Here is a 13,456-nt window from a genome sequence, read left to right on the forward strand (position 1 = left end):
CTGTTCTGCCTTATTATTATTCGACCATGCTGGTCATTTATGAACATTTGAACATCTTGGCCATGTTCTGTTATAATCTCCACCCGGCACAGCCAGAAGAGGACTGGCCACCCCTCAGAGCCTAGTTCCTCTCTAGGTTTCTTCCTAGGTTTTGGCTTTTCTAGGGAGTTTTTCCTAGCCACCGTGCTTCTACACCTGCATTGCTTGCTGTTTGGGGTTTTAGGCTGGGTTTCTGTACAGCACTTTGAGATATCAGCTGATGTACAAAGGGCTATATGAATACATTTGATTTGATTTAAACCCTTTACAATGAAGATCTGTGAAGTTATTTGTTTTTTTGCGAATTATCTTTGAAAGACAGGGCCCTGAAAAGGGGACGTTTCTTTTTTTTTTGCTGAGTTTAGCTATTAAGAATTCTGGATCGTTAGTGAACTCTTTCTACGTATGAATCATAAACAGTATTTGGTTTAGATTAAGTCTGCTCCGCGTACTCTATTACGACTGCTACTGTTTAAATAAGCAATCCCGGTACCTTTTCTCGAAACACATCAAATTCATCTATATTATCCTGCGTCTACATGGCTGTTAGAATTTGATTATACAGGATTAATCTCAAATAATGGACTTGACCTCCATCTGGATTGGGTTAAGTGTTCCTTTTCCTCAGGTGTATTCTGTCCCATTCTGGTGGTTATTTATTAACGCTCATCAGTTGTGATTAAATTACACCACAGTTAAACAGGTGACATTCATCACCATCTAACTAGCCTCGCTCTGTTCCCCAGTACCACCATTGTTACCCCAGTACTGCAAAGCCCGTTCGCTATCGTCAGACTCGTCGCAGGGGTTGGACATCTTTGGCCTTAGTTAATTAACTGTTTATTAACTGTCCCCCCTTCGGCTACAGAGTTCATTATGTCTAATTAACGTTGAACCGATGGTTGGTTCTTCACCTTATCGGTGAGTGAACACAAAGCCTAATTGCTGTCGTTGGGGTAAGCCCCGCTGTTTGATGTGTCGAGTAGCCTGAGGCAGTAGCCACAAAACTGTAGGGCTGTGGGTAATAAGTGCACGCTGTCCATATGGATGGTGGGTTGGAGAGAGAGAGGGATAGAGGAATAATTTGAAGGGCCGCCCTGGTAGAGGACGCTTCAGGCTCCACTATGGGACATTAAGGTCTGGAATAAAACCCCAAGACCCCGAATATTCGCGTCTGTTAGCTAAGGGCTATAACCATCACCTTATGGATGGCAGAAAATGTGTATTTTATAGCCAGATGTCTTCACCCAGACTGTCTTTGTTTGTGCCATTTCATTTACATAGCTATTTAGAATACGGTATTAGCCTATAGACAACTCTTACAGTAGATTGTATTGTCCCTGTACACATGTAGCCCACAGGTCTTTATTCCACATTCAATCCATACATTTTTAATAATTAGTTTTAATCAGCATGCTAGTGCTAGGCAGGTAGTGTACCTTTCATGTATTTCTAGAGTACAGTACCTGTCATGCATTTGTGGTGCCTTACAACTAGCACATTTGTAAAGCAAATCAGAAGTCCATTCTTCCCCTAGCTCCTTGAGCTGAAAGTACTGTACACTGCTGCCTCGTAGCTTTCAGATGTTTGATATTCAGCTGTTTTGTGTGTGCTGCTTTTACAACACATGAGAACCAGCTGCCATTTAAATAAATTGTCTTTGTCTGTTGAGATATTCCTCTGTCGACAAAGACCTTCTTTTTTTTTTTAAAGATGGGTAATTTCACACTTCTTTTTGCTTTTTGACCGACACCTGAGGGGGGTAAAAAATGAATTATTCATTGGTTGGGACAATTGCACGTAAACGTTATATTGCAATTTTAAAGAATTAGACGTTTTTTTTGTGTGTGACATTTCTTGTGTGTCTCCCGATGATTCGAAGCCGATGTAGATTGTTAATATTACGTAGTTACTGATTCAAGCCGAGCAGTCCCATTTGATAGGCTTTCAGTCTTCCTAGATTACGCTCCATCAGATAAGAGACAAGGAAACACAATCAAATCTAAAATGCGGTATAAGTACAATAAATAGCTAAGAGTAAATTGATGAAAAAATTGAATTGATCTATGCTGGTTTATTAGACTTTCTATGGTTTTTCATATCAATGTGACAGTGCTTAGACCAACTCTCAATTTGGTATAGGTTTGATTCTATGGTTTTTCATATCAATGTGACAGTGCTTAGACCAACTCTCAATTTGGTATAGGTTTGATTCTATGGTTTTTCATATCAATGTGACAGTGCTTAGACCAACTCTCTCTTGGTATAGGTTTGATTCTATGCTCTATTATTATTATTATTAACTTCATTCATTTCAAATGCTTTTATTTCAGGTTTATGAAATGTTTTTTAAAATTATTTTTTAAACTTCTAATCTTCCCTTGTTTGTCTGCTTTTCCTCTGAACAACAGGAACGAGTCCTCTAGACAGCCCCAGAAACTTCTCTCCTAGTGCCTCAGCCCACTTCTCCTTTGCACGAAGGTAATAAGGAAATGCATGTTCTATTAGTACCTCTGCTCAACTATCATGCTTGCAGGAATAAGATGTTTTTTTTGTTGTTTCGTTTAACAATTTCCTGAAAGTAATTCATACTTCAACTGGGTCATCATTTTGCTTTCTCTTGGTAAGTACCTGACAGACATCATAACAAATGTGGGATACAAAGGAAATACGAATATTGATAGATTTATATATTTTTTACAATAAAACCAAATTCTGGTGCTATTATAGTCTGATGCAGACAGTTAACGGTTCTTTTGAGAAGCGAAGGCAGGATCTCACTGTCTTCTGACTGGCTCTTTTATACAGATCTATAAATCACAGGCAGGTTCAAGGGTTCAGTCTTTCACAAATAGCCTGAAAGGTATTTTTGTTCTACCCTCACTCAACACATTTGATTTGAATAGAGAGTCTTTATTGTGATGATTCACAGTCTTTGCCACAGACCAGGCAGGTAACGTCATGTTAGGCCACTGTTTGCTTTTCCCAACAATGCAGAGAGAAATAAAATAGAGGAATAATAGAAAAGTAATAATAAATACACAATGAGTAACGATAACTTGGTACTGGTACCCCGTGTATATAGCCGAGTCGATATGCGCATATACGAGGTAGTTTTGGTGTACTGTATACAGTGCCGTCGGGAAAAGTATTCAGACCACTTGACTTTTTAAACATTTTGTAACGTTACAGCCTTATTATCAAATTGATTAAAAATAATAATAAAAATTAAGTTTTACTCATAAAATCTACACACAATACCCCATTATGACAAACCAAAATAGTTTTTTAGACATTTTTGCAAATTTATTACAAATAAATAACAGAAATACCTCATTTATATAAATATTCTGACCCTTTGCCATGAGACGCAAAATTGACATCGGGTGCATCTTGTTTCTATTTATCATCCTTGAGATGTCTCTATAACTTGATTTGGAGTCCACCTGAGGTAAATTCAATTGATTGGACATGATTTGGAACGACACACACCTGTCTATATAAGCTTCGAACAGTCGACACTCCATGTCGGAGCAAAAACCCATCCATGAGGTCAAAGGAATTGTCCATAGTAAACGGTCTGAATACTTATGTAAATGTGATATTTCCGTTTTTTTATTTATACATTTGCAGAAATGTCTAAAACTGTTTTTGCTTTGACATTATGGGGTATTGTGTGTAGATTGATGAAGGGGGGGATTTTTTTTTAGAATATGGCTGTAACATAACGAACTACAAAAATCTCTGAAACTGGAAACACTCATCTCCCTCACTAGCTTTAAGCACCAGCTGTCAGAGCAGCTCACAGATTACTGCACCTGTACATAGCCCACCTATAATTTAGCCCAAACAACTACCTCTTTCCCTACTGTATTTATTTATTTATATATTTTGCTCCTTTACACCCCATTATTTTTATTTCTACTTTGCACATTCTTCCACTGAAAATCTACCATTCCAGTGTTTTACTTGCTATATTGTATTTACTTTGCCACCATGGCCTTTTTTTGTTGCCTTTTACCTCCCTTATCTCACCTCATTTGCTCACATCGTATATAGACTTGTTTCTACTGTATTATTGAGTGTATGTTTGTTTTACTCCATGTGTAACTCTGTGTCGTTGTATGTGTCGAACTGCTTTGCTTTATCTTGGCCAGGTCACAATTGTAAATGGGAACATGTTCTCAACTTGCCTGGTTAAATAAAGGTGTTCTCAACTTGCCTACCTGGTTAAATAAAGGTGTTCTCAACTTGCCTACCTGGTTAAATAAAGGTGTTCTCAACTTGCCTACCTGGTTAATTAAAGGTGTTCTCAACTGGCCTACCTGGTTAAATAAAGGTGTTCTCAACTGGCCTACCTGGTTAAATAAAGGTGTTCTCAACTTGCCTACCTGTTTAAATAAAGGTGTTCTCAACTTGCCTACCTGGTTAAATAAAGGTGTTCTCAACTAGCCTACCTGGTTAAATAAAGGTGAAATAAATAAATAAATAACAAAACGTGGGAAAAGTCAAGGGGTCTGATTACTTTCTGAATGCACTGTACCATTATATCTGAATCATGAAAAATCCCTTCTGATTTGTTTTTATCTGTCCCTACATGTAGTCTCGTGTGTTATTCCTTTGAGAGTTTGTTTTCTTGTTCCGTGTTATTGGTTAGTGCAAAATAAGGCATCTTATTACTAGGTGTTTGTTGCAGGTAGCAGAGGTCATGGACACCGCTTCAGCAGGCTATTGAAAAGCTGAATATTTTCTGCCTTTTCCGTCAGAAAAGTGAAGGTTGCATATGACATGCCTCTGATCGTTACTGCACATAGATCAAAGGTCACCCAGAACCTTTCATTTTTAGGCCTTTGCAGATTTCACTTTGTACAATTTAATAATAAGCTCAGTCAAATAAGGGCAGTTATGTTATGTTTAATCCTATTCTTGTTTTGAACATCATTCATCGGTATTGTAATATATTGTTCATAACTACAGTTCTCATTCCTGATTAGTAATGGATGGATTTAGGGATGGGTTCAAAGTTAATGGTGACGTCTGCCTCTTTCTATCTCTGTCTGTCTGTCTGTGTGTTTGAGAAGGACTGATGGACGACGCTGGTCTTTGGCATCTCTGCCCTCCTCTGGCTATGGCACCAATACACCCAGCTCCACTGTCTCTGTACGTACCATACCTTACCACTCACTTTGCTACAATTACTTAAGAATCAACTCAATGAGTTATTACATGTGTTAGCTAGATTCTTTTTAAAGCAATGCCTAAAAGGCTGTTAAACCTAAACCCCTTCACATACAGTATACCGATGGAAAACCGTTTGCCCCCAAGCAATACAGATACCAAATCACTGGAAATGTAAGAACTAATTTGAATCAAGATGTTTCAATGTGAAAAGATAATTTGATAGACTGCCTCTAGTCTGTTCTTCAGTGACCGGTGCTGTACTGTAGGCTATTGGAAGTCAGATGAGGGGCGAACAGATACTCCTGCTAGTGTCTCCCAGGTTGACATACCACCAGAAATGTGTTTAGGGCCAGCAGGTTTTTTTTTAGGGAGTAAACATGGCCCTGACACAAAGCCAACAGCTATGCCCCACACATAAACAAAGACACACGCGGCAACGTGTCCGTGGCCACGTACTCTTGCACACACATACAGAAACACACGCACATAACCACCCACACCTCTGATCTGTTTACTGACAAAGTCAAATCACACAGGCAGGAAATGGTCAACTCTGACACCTATGCGTCACACTCACACGCAGGATTGACCACACACACACACAAGCCCAGTAAGCCTCCACACACACACACACACACACACACACACACACACACACACACACACACACAAGCCCAGTAAGCCTCCACACACACACACACAAGCCCAGTAAGCACGCCTCCACACACAAAGTAATGGGTTGTTTGTTTACAGCCAAGTTTTATGAGGACATTCATTTAGAGTCGATAAATACTTGATGTTTTGTTGGAGGCTGGTGAGGATTACTGTTAGAGACGTTACTATGGAGAAGGAGTAAGACTGGCAACTGTGTTTGTCCAGGCTATGTTTACACATCTGGTTGCTACGGGTCTTTGCAGCTCACTTGAAGATGACTCCTTTTTGGATTTTATTTCAGAACAATGTGTTGAGAAGAAAAGGGAAAGTTCACAGTAATTTGTTAGTTTTCATGTACCGTCACAGCCATTTCAGCACCCATATGTTTCAGTCCTTAGTTTTGGAGACACTGTAAAAGGGAATAGGTGCCGTAATGAACATGTGCCTAATCAAATGAACACAGCAGTCACAAAAAGCACACACTCTCCTGGTAACTGCCATTCTCTCGTGCAACGACGTCAATCAAAGCGTTAGCCTCTCGTTCTTCTTTTTTTTATCTTTTCTCGTTCAATGTATATTCATTTCATTTCCAGTCGTCCTGTTCATCACAGGAGAAGCTGCACCAGCTGCCCTTCCAGCCCACGCCGGACGAGCTGCACTTCCTCTCCAAGCACTTCTGCACGGAGAGCATCGCTGGGGATGACCGGCGGAGGGGGACCACGCCCATGCGACCCCGCTCGCGCAGTCTCAGGTACGTACCAAGGCCGGGCAAGGTCACACACCTTTATAGATGCCGGGGATAACGGTCGCTGAATAGTATCCTCCTTTTATATACTTTTATGTGAGAATTGATTCAAACTATACCAATGTATTTGTGCTGTAAGATATGTGTTGTAATATAATTACTGATCGTTCCTTTGTATTTCTATGTATTTGCAGCCCTGGAAGATCCCCTTCCTGTTGTGATCATGAGATTATTATGATGAACCATGTCTACAAGGAACGCTTTCCAAAGGTGAGGAGCCAACTGAGTTAGATCTATAATGTCGTATTGCCTTCAAGCTAGAATCCTTAATTGAAACAATAACAAATTGACCCCCCGCCTGTTTTGCTAAAAACGCTAAGGGGTGGGGATGAAGAAATGTAACCTCTCCCAAATTCATAGACAGAGCTATGAATGCAAGTGCTGACCTTCCATAATATCGAATGTATAGTTTTATCCATGTTTTGAGGCTATACAGTGTTTGTTTACATTTAACTTGTTTACCTTGTTTTCAATCTTATATTTGGGGTTCTAACGGTGTACAACAGGTGAACTAAGCGCATGAGGCATTTATAAGTTATATTATTCAAGAATCGATGGGTATATATCATTAATTTATAAGTCCAAAAATGGATGTAACATCTAAGGATTCCAGCATTAACAATGGTTATTTGTTATCAAAACAAATGCTAATGTCCTAACAGTTGTTGCTGAGAGTTGGACTTTTTCACCTTTGAACCTTGTCACCCTCTCTCAACACATTCTCTACTTCTAACCCTTTCCACCCCTCTGTGTCTCTCCAGGCCACAGCCCAGATGGAGGAGAGGATCCAGGAGATCATCCGGACCAGCTCCCCGGAGAGCGTGTTGCCGCTGGCGGACGGTGTGCTGGGTTTCGCCCACCACCAGATCATCGAGCTGGTCCGCGACTGCCTGGAGAAGAGCCGCTTGGGCCACGTCACGTCACGCTACTTTTGTGAGCTCACCGACAAGCTGGAGAGGCTCTTCCAGGAGGTGGGTGACATTTTCGGTACATCTCAATAGTGTAATAATAATGAATGTAATGCAAAAGGGGTTTTCTTTCCTTGTGTCCTCTACTCTACAAAATCTGGAATAATGAAGGAAAGGAGATGAGGAAAGTGTAAAGGGTAGTATAGAGTGTGGTGCCACCTGCTATCACTGGTTAACTTTAGCAGCCATCAAACTTTTACCGTAGTAATAAGTACACTGCAAGTACAGTGTCGGTGCACATTACTGCACAGGACTTTGAAACTATCAAACCGATTCTTTCACCAAAATAATTTGGTTTACAGTGCTCCCTTACCTCTCTGGTATTCAAAGTCATTTTCGTCGCACAATTTCTAATCTGTAACTATTAATAACTTGTTTATAGATGTTCTGTATTTCTCAACGTCCTCTCCCCTCATGCATGCTTCCTATTATACTCCCTCCCTTTCACTTAATGGTGCTTACAGTCCCGAGCACTGAGCAGCTCACAGGTCCGTGTGAAATGTTGAACGAGTGTGTTCTGTTCTCTGTATCTATAGTCCACGTCCCGGTCGGAGAGCCAGGAGGTGAACTTCATCAAAGAGCTGGTAAAGAAGATCCTCATCGTCATCGCCAGGCCGGCGCGCCTCCTGGAATGCCTGGTATGTCTCGCCTGATTGTCGCTAGCTAGCTACCAAGCACATGGCCATGACTTCAGACATTGCACAAATTAAACGCCAACTAGGGACAGAAGTTTTTCCTCACCATGTGGTGTGACTAGTTAAACCACCGAGTCCTAATACTAAGTACAAGTTCTATCTGGTGGTGACAAGCCATATAGATGCAATCCGTCCTCCTCTTGCTCCTGCTAGTCCTCATTGTCACAATAACATCACCATCAACCCAGAGAAAAGCCAACAGCACACAGACGATGCCCATTGGAACTAAGAGTTCCAGAAGTGAAACCCGTGTCCCCGTGTTGTCCTCTCCTCAGGAGTTTGATCCAGAGGAGTTCTACCATCTGTTGGAAGCTGCCGAGGGTCACGCCAAAGAGGGCCAGGGCATCAAGACTGACATCCCCCGCTACATCATCAGCCAGCTGGGTCTCACACGGGACCCCCTGGAAGGTACGTCAAGTTTGACTTTTGACCTTTTAGGGAGTAGGTAGACCGTGCCTAAACCAGGGTTCTCCAACCCTGTTCCTGGAGAACTACCGTCCTGTCGGTTTTAACTCCAACCCTGTTCCTGGAGAACTACCGTCCTGTCGGTTTTAACTCCAACCCTGTTCCTGGAGAACTATCGTCCTGTAGGTTTTAACTCCAACCCTGTTCCTGGAGAACTACCGTCCTGTTGGTTTTAACTCCAACCCTGTTCCTGGAGAACTACCGTCCTGTAGGTTTTAACTCCAACCCTGTTCCTGGAGAACTACCGTCCTGTAGGTTTTAACTCCAACCCTGTTCCTGGAGAACTATCGTCCTGTAGGTTTTAACTCCAACCCTGTTTCTGGAGAACTATCGTCCTGTAGGTTTTAACTCCAACCCTGTTCCTGGAGAACTATCGTCCTGTAGGTTTTAACTCCAACCCTGTTCCTGGAGAACTATCGTCCTGTAGGTTTTAACTCCAACCCTGTTCCTGGAGAACTATCGTCCTGTAGGTTTTAACTCCAACCCTGTTCCTGGAGAACTATCGTCCTGTAGGTTTTAACTCCAACCCTGTTTCTGGAGAACTATCGTCCTGTAGGTTTTAACTCCAACTCTAATCTAACGCACTTGATTAATAATTAGCTGGTTAATAAGCTGAATCAGGTTAATTACAACTTGGGTTGGAGCGAAAACTGACATGAGGAAAGTTCTCCAGGAACACGGTTGGAGAGCCCTGGTTTAGGCACTGTCTACCTGGCCTAAACCAAAGTTAGTGGAGGTGCATCCGCACATCACATGTTTAGAAATGAAAAGAGAAAATGAAAGCTGCAAGGGCTGGTAACTCATTCCAGTAGTGGGCTGCATTGATAACGGAAGTCATTAAGATGTACATTCCAATTCTTCACCCTTTTCCCGAAGTGTACCCCCTCGTGGATTTCAAAGGAATGGAGTGAGAAATATGGTGGAAACTCCCTCCAGCCATGCTTGCACCAATCCAATGATTTTTAAATGCATGAGGGGGATTGAACGAGTGCAATCTTCTGGAGAAAGGTAGAGAATAGTAACGCAGCCATTGTATTGTGGATCATCCAATCACTTGGCATGCTTTGTGTTCTCGAAGTCCCAGCTACATTGATGACCTGATGAAGGTGTGATAAATATAATTCTATGATAAGAATATGATCCTGACACAGAATCTAGTTAACCCCAACCAGCTTCATCAGAACACGAAAGCCTACATTTTGAGAAAAATAATTTCCCATTTTTATTAACTTGCACGTTCTGTTCCTCGTAAAACTCCCTCTGTAATGTACTACGATAAATAAAACATCGTAATTATGTTGTGGCTATTGGGGTCTAAACGTTTTGGAAGCACTGCTGGAGCTGAACATCTTATCAGTTTTTAGAGAAGAATGACTTGTATTACCGCAGTATAACTACTACAAAATAACTAGTTCTAGAAGTACTAGCTACCATTTCAGTATCCACAGTGACCAAAATATTGCATCAGCATTACAGTAAATATTTTTTTGCAAGGCTAATATAACCTGTCAGGCTAGTATTAAACACCAATGAAGAAGGTCTAAGACAAAGGTGATGTAGAGTATCATGTGTCCTGTACTGAACAGACTGCCATCCTAATGGCTCTCTCTCTCGCTCTCTCTCTCTCAATTTAAATTAAACCCCAACGTTCATTCTGACTAATTAGAAACGAATGGTCTCCCTATAGAGCTGAAACAGTTCTACACACAGACTGGCTCACTAACCTCCGTCCTCATTTGCCAATGTCTCTCCACTCATTTCCCCTGGGCTTATGCCGTGTGTTTTCCTTGTCCAGTAGCCTGGAGTGCTGGAAGCAGCCTTCTAGGCAGGGACAGATGTTAAGTGGCATTGGAAATGGGTTTAGGGTCTCTGTGGGGACGACCGAACGACCCCCCCCCCCCCTCCTGATTCGCTACCTCCTGGTGTTCACACATCACTGATGGGAAGGGATGCACACACACGTGCATGTATATAAACGCTACACATGCAAGACGCACACACACATACGCAAAACACGAACATACACTTGAGTGTTCTGGAGTTGTGGTTTTCTTAATGGATGTCTGACATGTGTTGCTGCCACTTCTGGTTTCCACCTCATTTCCTCTCATTTAGGATTTCTCAGACTCAGCTTATTAGGTGGACAAAGTCAACAGATTGCTCTTTCTTAACTGCCAAAAAAAAGAAAGTGTGTTAATGTGCAGTAATGTCAACTCCCTATAGGCTTTGACTAAATGTTGAGGTGTGAATATATATATATATATATATGACATCTGGATTTAAAGGTCACTGTTTGGTGTTTGGAGGTGAAAATGCTGAAATTGCAAAGTCGAATGAAATGCTGTTCTTTCTCTCTCTCTCTCCTACAGAAATTGCTCAGATGACCAGTTATGACAGTGGGATAGCAGAAACACCAGAGACTGATGACTCTGTGAGTATTCGCTATATTTTATTCAGGTTTTTAATGACAGGTTTGATGTATTTCAGTAGAATAACGTTTCTCTCCTCTCGTCCTCCCAGTCCCAGAGTCTGAGCGCGGCCCTACGATCCCGACGAAAGCCCTGCGAGATGGACTTTGAGATGACCAAACTCATCAGCAACGGAGCCTACGGGTGAGAGAAACTTCTCTGGTGTTCGTCAGGACGGTTACATGATGGAATCCAAACCTGTTTCAGCTGTCATTTAGGATTTGAATTGGATATGTGATTTGGATTTACTCACATTTTGTACTCGTATTTTCAACCTTCAATTCATGGCCCTGTCCTTTTCTGTTCCTAAACCTCAAATAAGTATATATACCGCAGCACTTACATCATGTGTTCCCTCTCCTACAGAGCTATGAATGTGTGGTTTCAAGCCACCTTTATGGCTAACCGTGTCCTTCTCTGTCTGACAGAGTAATGTATGGTTGATTTAACTTAGCCTTTGCTATGTGTCGAACATATTGACTCCTCTCTCTCTCCGCCTCTCTCTCTCTCTCTGACAGGGCTGTGTATCTGGTGCGCCATAAGGAGACCAAGCAGCGTTTTGCCATGAAGAAGATCAACAAACAGAACCTGATGCTGAGGAATCAGATCCAGCAGGCCTTCGTGGAGAGAGACATCCTGACCTTCGCTGAGAACCCCTTCGTGGTCTCCATGTACTGCTCCTTCCAGACGCGACGGCACCTCTGCATGGTCATGGAGTATGTGGAAGGTAGCTAGCCTTTTTCTTATTTTAACGGACCCAAATCGGTGGAAGACAGAATGCTGACACCCGGGGGGATAAACTGCTGTAGAAATACTGGTTCATGTTAATGTCCATCCCTATTTTTTACCAAATGCACTTTTTAGGTTGAGATTAATCATTCATAATTTTACAAATGCTGAATGGACTTCATTGTAGTATATTTCAATGTCAGAATTAACTCAATAAACCGAGTATCTGTCTCTGTGTGCCATTAGGAGGTGACTGTGCCAACCTGCTGAAGAACATGGGCCCCCTGCCTGTGGACATGGCCAGGATGTACTTTGCTGAGACGGTGCTGGCTCTAGAGTACCTCCACAACTATGGCATCGTCCACAGGGATCTCAAACCAGACAAGTCAGTCTCTAATATCTCTATAGTTAGGTCAGATAATGTCACTGAGAAGGTAGATAGATATAGCCTGGTCTCAGATCTGTTAGTGCTGACTGGTGATTTTTATTTATTTATTTTGTCTTTTTTTATTAATAATTTCTTTCCAACATGTCACACTAGCCAAGCAACAACAAATAAAACACCACATGTAAACACACATTGTTCTCTCTCCTATTTTGGCACATTTCTATACTTTTCTTTGCATATCACAATTGAATCCTAACAAGAAATTGAAATACAAAATGTTGCGTATATGGGAGGGCTGCAACGAAATTTAAAGAACAAGAAATAAATAGGTCATTAATATTATTAAATGCTAAAGTTAGTCATAATAAAGTTGCCAGCAATGTTTCATTATGAACATTATTTGTATAAATGTACTGTACATATTATTGATTGGTATATTGGTTTTGTATAAATCATTTTGTATCAATACCCATGATTATTATTGACAAATTATAAATCAAATCCTCCCCCATTTTCATTCACACCAAGACAACTTCAAACTTGGCCCATTTGTTTTGAAATTGCCAGTCGCTTGAGTGATCGATGTTATTGTGCCAATTGAGTGAGATTTTGTAGTTGTACAGGATTGCAGATGTAATTGCAGGGTATAGTATGTTTCCTGAGCTCCAACAATGCCGGACACTATCTTCTGCCATTGGCATCCATGTTATGGTTTTCTCTCATTCTCTCCCTTCCCCAGTCTGCTGGTGACCTCCATGGGCCACATCAAGTTGACAGACTTTGGGCTGTCCAAGGTGGGCCTGATGAACATGACCACTAACCTGTACGAGGGACACATAGAGAAGGACGCCCGGGAGTTCTCTGATAAACAGGTACATTGTGTGGAGATGAATGACATTCTACCTACAGTATAAGCCAATCTTTCTTGCTCATTTATTTATTTTGGTAATGAAAACAAGAAAGCAGAGAGAACATGACAACTATGGTATTCAATCTGAACACTGTTCGAAGTGTTCAGAAATTGGATACCAACAGCTTTTCAGGTTATTATTTTTCCAATGTGA

General features: G+C 41.3%; 1 pseudogene; it reads left to right on the top strand.

Annotated features, from left to right (window-relative positions):
• LOC115147158 (microtubule-associated serine/threonine-protein kinase 1-like) overlaps window positions 1–13,456 on the top strand; it is a 166,558-nt pseudogene that overhangs the window by 132,758 nt on the left and 20,344 nt on the right.

Source organism: Oncorhynchus nerka, linkage group LG19 (genome assembly GCF_034236695.1).
Source record: "Oncorhynchus nerka isolate Pitt River linkage group LG19, Oner_Uvic_2.0, whole genome shotgun sequence".
Classification (NCBI taxonomy): domain Eukaryota; kingdom Metazoa; phylum Chordata; class Actinopteri; order Salmoniformes; family Salmonidae; genus Oncorhynchus; species Oncorhynchus nerka.